The sequence below is a fragment of the Eurytemora carolleeae genome, unplaced genomic scaffold (assembly GCF_000591075.1).
Source record: "Eurytemora carolleeae unplaced genomic scaffold, Eaff_2.0 scaffold118, whole genome shotgun sequence".
NCBI lineage: Eukaryota > Metazoa > Arthropoda > Copepoda > Calanoida > Temoridae > Eurytemora > Eurytemora carolleeae.
The window spans coordinates 10,438-19,611 of record NW_019396343.1 but is presented as its reverse complement, the minus strand read 5'-3'; positions in this window follow the sequence as shown (position 1 = coordinate 19,611).

Below are 9,174 nucleotides of genomic sequence, written 5' to 3'. Positions count from 1 at the left end.
CTAACCAGCTGTAAGGTAAACTAAACTTCTTGATATTCTAACTAGCTATAAGGTAAACTAAACTCTTGATATTCTAACCAGCTATAAGGTAAACTAAACTCCTGATATTCTAACCAGCTTTAAGGTAAACTAAACTTCTTGATATTCTAACCAGCTGTAGGGTAAACTAAACTTCTTGATATTCTAACTAGCTATAGGGTAAACTAAACTTCTTGATATTCAAACCAGCTAAAAGGTAAACTAAACTTATTGATATTCTAACCAGCTATAGGGTAAACTAAACTCCTGATATCAGGGAGGTCAATACATTTGTTAACTTCTGATGAAAAATATCAAGAAAGATCAATTTATTTTAAAGTAATTTATATATGTATAAAATTAGTGTCTCGCTTTTGGTATGAATTTGTTTAGTCATTGAGCCAAAAAAAATTGAGGTGTTGACTTCACTTAAATGTCACAAATTATATGGTGTCATTCAGAAAAAAAATATAAAATGAACAATTAAAGGAATTGAATGGTTTAAAAAAATAAAAACAATTATGTTTTTAAGAAAATTAAAAACAAATTATTTAAAATTGTAATGATTGTTCGCAATTTATGGATCAGACAGTTAACATACTTGAAAAATAAACAATAATTTTTTGCTGAACAAACTTTCTTTCCATTTTTTAAATATTTTAATTCAGTTAAAACAAAGTGTCAGAGTTTAACATATATTGTAACCTCAACGGTTAAACAATTGGAGCTTGTGATATGGGAAAATAAATGATAAAAAAGAGTTGTTAAAATCTTATTCCAACAATATAAAAAAATCAACGTGTAGAAATCCAGCATTCCAATTTATCGATTTAAAACATCTTTTACCTTATCCCGTTTGGGCTATTTTTGTCTAAGATAGTTGGGGGGGGGGGGTGTTTTTCACACCCACACCCCCTATGAAAGGCACATAGATTCAGCCTCCTTATAAACAGTCTCATCAATTTTTAAGACTGGGTTGACTTTGAAGTGTCACAACGCCCTAAGCTTAGATTTTTCCGCTCTAACTCACTTATGCTTTTCTGTAGCCCTTTACATGTACATTTTAGCACTGTAAAGCACTTCTTGTTAGATTTGGTTTTTTAGAAGTAATTGGCAAAATACTCAACGATTTTTGCTTGAGAGCGTGAGACCATTAAATCGCAGTGAAGGAGAGTATATTACATGTCCCTAGTTCAGCTTTTCAAGGCCTTCTCATTAAAAAAATTCGACCTCTATCTTTAATGGTTAGGGTTTAAGGGAGGATATAAAAAAGTTCAAAAAGTATGTCAAACATTTTTTCAAAAATAGTTTTTACATATGACATATTTACATATGTTAATCGTCTTGTTATGAAAACCATGACGAAAAATCAAAAACAAAGCGATTGTTTTAAAAAATGGTTGTTTTTATAAAACTCGTAGTTTCGTTAACAATCATTAACGACGACCCGTTAATTATCGTTAACGACAACCCTTCGTTAATAATCGTTATCACTAAATTTTGTGACTCTTAGTGAATGGTAATTTAAAGGATTTTTTAGTTAAAGAAATATTTTTTTAATTTATATGGTTGGGTAAAGGTCAGAAAAAAAAGCCGGTCTGTGAAAAAAAATCTAAATTAACCCATAGCTGTTTTGTGACTAAAGCTACAGATCTTAAAATTTTTTTTAAAGCTCTTGAAAAATGTAGAAACATGTGTAACACTTTGATTATTGTTTAAAACAAACTTTTTTTTCTTCATTTTTTGACCCTTTTTTAGGCATTTTTTTCCACCCTCCCTAGCACTCAAACTTTTAAAGTTATCGGTCTAATTTTGTTTTATTTGAGCTGGCCATGAAAAATTGGGCTATGATCATGCATTTCAACCCTATACCTATTCTCTAAGGCCTTTTTCTAGGAGGGGGAGGGGCGCCAAACACCTCAGGCTATACCAAGATTCAGACCCCCTAGCTTTTATAGGCTTAATTAATAATTTTTTGGAACCCCAACTCTCCGTTTTACTGTTCTCCACCCTACCCTTGTCAACCACTAAGACCCCCCCCCCTTATATGTAATGTCGTCTTCAACCTAAAGCTCCTCTCGGAGACGAAACCAAACCAAACAATTTCAGCCCGCCTCCCTTTGTTCTCAGACAACGGAGTATGAATGTTTATTAATTGTGAACTACTTCAAAGTTAAGCAAGAATATTTTCATATAAAGAATTAGTGACTTTCCTTAACATTTAATTGTCACTCTTTTCAGAAGTTTTAATGTATAAAAAAGCGTCTTAGGACTCTCCGACAGTTAACCCACAAATAAGCAAATAGATCGTAAGAATCTTTCATTATAAATTCGTAAACCATTGTAATAATTATTTATCATTATTCATTTCATTTTTTTTAGGAAATAAAGAGTTTTCTGCATTATCGATTTTGATTTGTGGGTTTTACCGTTGTCTATCTGTTCATCGTCAGAATCTTGTTCCTTTACGACAACAACCCTATGCATCAACAAACATTTTTTAGCAAAATTAATTTACAACTATTATCTGTATATATATTTTGCTTGTCTGTCTGTTTAAATCCAATAAACGTCAAAATGGCTGAACTGATCGGTCCCAAATTTTTTTTAGCACTTCACGTCATCCCAGATAGGTTTGTAAATGATCAAAATTTAAAAAAATTGTGTTTAAAACTTTTTATTTTGTAAAACTTTTGAAAATTTTCAAAATCCGTGAATTTTTTTATTTTATGAAATCCATGAACATATTCACAATTTAAATAGCCTTTTATTAAAAAGTGCCAGCAATCTAATGTAAGCTGTTTTGAAGTTAATAAGAAAAAACACAAGGGGGGTAGTGGTAAGCAAACCCCCCCCCCCAGAAAGGGTTTAATATGTTTATAAAGACTTTATGTTACATGTTTATTAATAAAGCCCTGGGCCTGTGTTCATTTTTCTCTTACATTTACTTCTGATATGGTATTATCAATTATTATATTGAATGGTATATTATCAGTTTGTAAATTTATAAAGAAAAGACAACTCTTCAAATATAAAATTATTGTTATTAATTTATACCTGTGGTATCCCCCTCCATGAGGTACCCGCAGTTGTTATGACAGCCTGCTGGAAATGGTAGGCTCAGCTTTGTAGTGAAGACAAATGTTCCCAAACCTGACTCAATCTGATAAAATACAAATTAAGCGTTTATTTATGTTAAATTGCATAGTAATTGTAAAAATATGTATAGGTAAAACTAAGCAAGAATAAAAGAACAAAATAAACAATTAATATTGTGCATTTGGTTTATCTAAAATGAATTAAAAATATTAATCTTTCTATAAAATGAATTGCAAAAGTATAGGAAAAAATGTTAATTTAAAGTGCATTGTCAATAATGTACAAAAAAAGTAATTTTGACAGATTTAAAAAGGAATGAAAATCAAACTATTACTTTTCTTATTATTATTATTATTATTATTATTATTATTATTATTATAATTGTATTATTAGATTTAGATTTTCTGGAAAACCTAATTCCTCCTTTTTTATTGTAGAATCTTCAATACAACATTTATTTCAAGCGTTAAACTTCTTGACTTATAAAGTAACTAAAAATATCTATTTCAACATTTGTTTAAAGGAAGCGTCTGGCTATTTATTTATTAGGATTCATTTGAGACCTATGAGAAGTTTTTACGGTGCATATTTGTTCAGCAAGAGCACTTTCAATCTTTCAAATCCTTACTTAGATTAAATGCATTTTGGAGAGATGATTTTGAGAATCGTTTTTTTATTATTCACGGATGACTTAAAAAAATGTAAGAAAAATGCTACAGTTTTAGTTGTTTATGTTCGGATTGAGAACAAAAAAATAACTCTTATTCTCAAAATCTTATTCTGTATATAATTCTGTATCTGTCTCATTTTTCACAAACATTTTCCTAGATTTCCTGGAATTTTCATTGCATGAACAGACACCCTTTTAAGAATTTGAAGAAATCTGCGAACAAATTCACAAAGAAAAAGAAATTCAATTTTATGATGAAAATGATTAAAAGGATCGATTCTAGCATTGATTTATTGAAAAAGAAATTGATTTCTTGCAACAAGCTCTGTTCTTCAATCTCTGTATCTGTGCAACCCATATCGAAGACCTTTGATATTTAAAACTATTAAATTCGGTAATTCGAATAGTCTGAGTTTGTAATGTCAGAGGACTACACCATCAGGTTGCAAAGATATAGTTATTAGAAAATGTATGTTTGTAACAAGAACTAAGTTCCTTTCTTTTGAGAAATATGTTCTTAAACATACAATTTGTTTACTGTAAGTTTGTTGATACTTTTTTCGTCGTTGTTATTAAATAATGAAAAAAAGATTCTTAAAATCATCCCTCCAAATGAACGAGCTATGAGGATTTTATCTATCTCAATTTATCACAATCCTCAATTTGTCGTCAGTTACACTTAATATTTGGATACAGATAATATTATCGTTGTGATCTGATTACGACGAGCCAAGAAATCAGAGACCTGAGCGAATAATTCCAGGTTTAAAGAAATGTGGATCTTGCAGTATTTGTCCCTACCTACAACCTGAAAACAGAATCCAATCTTCCAGAAATAACAAATTTGTAGAGATTAATGCACCAGTTAATTGTAAGTCTAGAAATGTAGTTTATATTATCACCTGTAATAAGTGTTTGCTCCAATATATAGGAAAACCTGAGAGAACATTATGTGAAAGGATACAAGAACATTTATTATTATTTTGGGTACAAATAAGAAGACATTAAAACTACTAAAATTGCAAAACATGAAAATAGAGACCAGTAATAATATGCTAAGATGCATAGTTCAGAAAAATGAGAATATTTCTACGATTTTTAAAGAAAAACCTAAAAAAAAAAATTTTTCAAAAAAGCTATTTTTTAAATTTTTTAACTAATAATTTTTTAACAATACTTTTTAAAATAAAAAATCAAAATTTTCTTAAAAATATTTATTTTTTATTTTGAATACTAAAAAAGATTTTTTTTAAACAAAAAAATAAACCTTTTTATCAGATATTTCCTTTAATAGATTTTATAATTTCTGTTATTCTCTTTTTTTCTTCATCTTTTATCTCTATCTATCTATCAATGTTTTTATGGTAATTTTACATCGTTTACACGCAACATCTCCAATACTGAACTTCTGACCTTCTAACTTTCCGACCTACTGCAATATCGGACCTACGCCAGCTGTTTTTTGTATTATTTGAGGGTTAGGTTAGGTTAAGACAACTTCTGGGCCGAGCNTTTCTGGGCCGAGCGCTGCAGCTAGGACAGGCTAGGGGGCCGAGCGCCGCGGTTAGGACAGGCTAGGGGGCCGGGCGCTGCGGCCAAAAGTCCATTTAGCAACTGTAAAACCACGTGCCAGTAGGTCGGATGTGTAGTATAGCGGATTTGGCGTAGGTCAGAAGTGGAGTATAGCGGATTTGCGTAGGTCGAAAAATACACCACCGTTTTATTAGTCTATCCATCTATCTAATTTATCTTTTTAAAGGGGTCGAGAAAATATGACTGCCCCATTAAATTTTATTTTTGCTCTCAGTTAGGAAGACCAGCTGTCATCAAATCATATTCAGAGCAGCTTAGATTGGATTTATAAAACAAATTACTTGTACTTTGACTAGATCTGAAATCATACTAAATCCAACCTCAAAATTTTGACTTATGAATGAGATTTGACTATGATCTGAAATCTAACCAATTGTAGCTATGATCTCAAATCATAGTCAGAGTCAAAGCAAGTTGCAACTCGACAAAGAAATCGGTCTATGGACTAAACAAAAGAAGATAAATCCAGTATAGAAGTTATGTAAACTCTGTATTTAGTTTTTAAAAATAAATGTTTTGAATTTCTAGTGTAAGCTAGTATTAAATCCTGTCTCAAGATAAAGAAGTACCTTTCTCCCCCCCCCCTTTTAATTTCATATCCTCCCGACTCAATCAAAACAACCCCCCCCCCTCCTCCCCATTTCATATCGATTTACAATGTTTTCAACTCTAATCAGTTGACCAGTGTCTCCCCAACCTATAGGTAAAAATTTAAATTGTTATAAAGGACTGAAGAGGATATAAAATATATTAAAATTAATTTCCAAACCCGAGTTTTTCTACCTGTGAGAGTAAAACTTTTTTTGCCAGTTTGGACAATTTACATTATAAATTGTTAACATGTTTTTTTCTTGAAATAATTCTGTAATTATTTAATATTATTTTTGTTTTAGTACTGATGAGGACATCATAGAAATCTCGGAATATATTTACTGAAAAAGTGGTCTACATCGTTTATATCTAATCTGGTTTGGTTTAACCTTCCACCAACTATATATACATTTATTTAGGCATTACATTATTTTGTAGGAGAAATGAGCTTTTATCCGTGTATTGTTTGAATTAAAACTAATTCTATCCATTGTGAACACAAATGTGTTCACAAAAAAACATTTAAAACATTTCTTTTCATTAAAATCAAAACAAAAATTAAAAACCAGTCTAACAGTCTAACTAAAAATTCGGAAAACGATGAAATGTTTTGTAAATTTTTTGTGTTCGCATTTTCTAATCGAGAACATAAATTGTTTTAGGGTTCCTGAACCTCAGTTGGAAAATAATATTTCTGAGTTTCTAATTTTGATTGTTCAAATACACTTTTCTTTTCTTGCAGTTGCAGATCTTGAAGAATTTTATTTTTTATTTCTTGTTTTAGGAAACCTATTTTAAACTACTTTGACACACCTACCTTGTTGTCCAAATCTTTCCTTAGTTATAGTTACATGGTGTATATAATTTTTGTGCGTTCAAGTCGACTTTCTAAAGTCAAGTTTTTTGGGACACCCTGCAGAGTAGTTAGAACCAAACTTGCAACTTTGAATCATCTTCAGGGTCTGTGTTGATGAAATTACTAACTTACAAGTTCGAACCTCCATAGTGCTAGGTCTGATTCACAACGGTACTCTTAATCCTTCCTCTCGGTAAAGCTGTATGATTAGATATCATTGTTTCTAGCTGGAAAGTGATTACTTTTAATTGTAGTTTTATATAAAAATACAATTGAAATTTTTATGCTACAGAAACAATAAAGGAAAAAAAATAATTCATTATTGTTACTGTAAGATCAAGGTTAATAATGGGGACTATTGTGAATCTAACATGCCCCAGTGTCACTGTATAACTAATAATATGGAGAGTCACTAGAAATATGCCCCCACTTAACTTAACAGTAAACCCATAGTAGTTAATAAAGAATACAGGTGTAGGGTAGGAACTTAAAATTTTACCAAAACACAAAAATATATTTTTTTTCGATTAATTTGAGTTCATGAATTTATTTTCAACTTTTTCTACAGTGAAACCCTTAATAACGAATACATCGGAAGAATTTATCAAATGTCGTCTTGACAATTTTTCAATGAGTTTTACACTATATTACGTAAATTTCAGTATTTGCGAAAATAAATAAATAGCCATGAATATGCGGGAACAGTTTTAAAGAGTTCCATATAATCATTTAATTAAAAACTAAATATCTGCAACATTCAAATTATCAGAAAGTGAAGAATACGACATTTGATGAATTCTTTCGATGTATTTGTTATTAAGGGTTTCACTGTAATAAGAGACTTTCACCTCAACATCAAGAAAGCAGAGCTAGGATATTGAAAAAGAATTAATTTAATCCGCAGGTCTACTTAAGATGGAGGTCAGTGCTTGATCCCAAGATTTACAATTCAAAAGTTCAGTGAATTTAACCAAACACCAAATTTCAGAAAACAACCTGAATTTTATTTTAAGTTGTACAAAGCAAAAACAGAATAAAAAATCGTCTTTATTTGCAATAAAACTTGAAAATAATGGGAAATATATACAATAACACTACCAGAACCACATTTGTTACAATGAATTATAAAATCGTCTATGTTTGCAATAAAATATGAAAATAATGGGAAATATATACAATAGTACCAACAGAGGCACAATTGCTACAGTGAATTATAAAATCCTTTTTATTTGCAATATATGAAAATAATGGGAAATATATACATTAGTACAAATAGAGGCACAATTGTTACAGTGAATTATAAAATCCTCTTTATTTGCAATAATATATGAAAATAATGGGAAATATAAACAATAGTACTAACAGAAGCACAATTGTTACACTAAATTAACAAATCCTCTTTATTTGCAATAATATATGAAAATAATGGGAAATATATACATTAGTACAAATAGAGGCACAATTGTTACAGTGAATTAAAAAATCCTCTTTATTTGCAATAATACATGAAAATAATGGGAAATATATACATTAGTACTAATAGAGGCACAATTGTTACAGTGAATTAAAAAAAAAACTATATAGAATTGATTAAAGAGGAGGAAAAATATAAAAATAAACATAACCTCAGCAATAAGATTAACATAAAATAGCTTCAATTACTTAACAATCAATTTCTTATTTTAGGTTGGCCTAGACTCAGTTTAGAAATACTCCCTAATATGTTTGAGATGGGTTGGTGTTGGACAAAGATGATCAAGCTTTATACATTGTGAATATCCCTCCTGGATAACATTCTTCAAATTCTATGTATGTTGCGAAGTTATTGTCTTCAGCATTCTCTTTTGATATCCCCATAGGAGCACATCTCACTATTTTAGGTTCTAAATAGATGGAATCATCAGTAGATTTTATACTGTAATAGAACAAATGCTTTGCTTCCTCTTCACTGTGGTGCATGATGTAGAACACAAACCGTCCATAGTCACCCCTTATATTGATTATAAACCAGTCTCTGGATTTTTCCAGCTTATAAACTATAGGAAAACATTTTAAAGTAACTATCACTTCTGTATTCAGCTTAAGAAGACACTTATTAAACCTAACATTATCACAACTTTTCATGTGCTCAACCATGTTTTTTAAAGAAATTTTCCTCTCACAAGAATAAACAGGACAAACTGGGTTCCAAACTTTAAAATTTTCGTTGCCTTTCATTTCCTTCATCATTCTCAATTTCAGTTCTGTGTTCTTAATAAATTCTTCATGCTTTAATTCCAATTTTTCAATCCTCTTATCTTTCTGTTCTGTGTTCTGGATAAGTTCTTCATGTTTTAATTCCAATTCT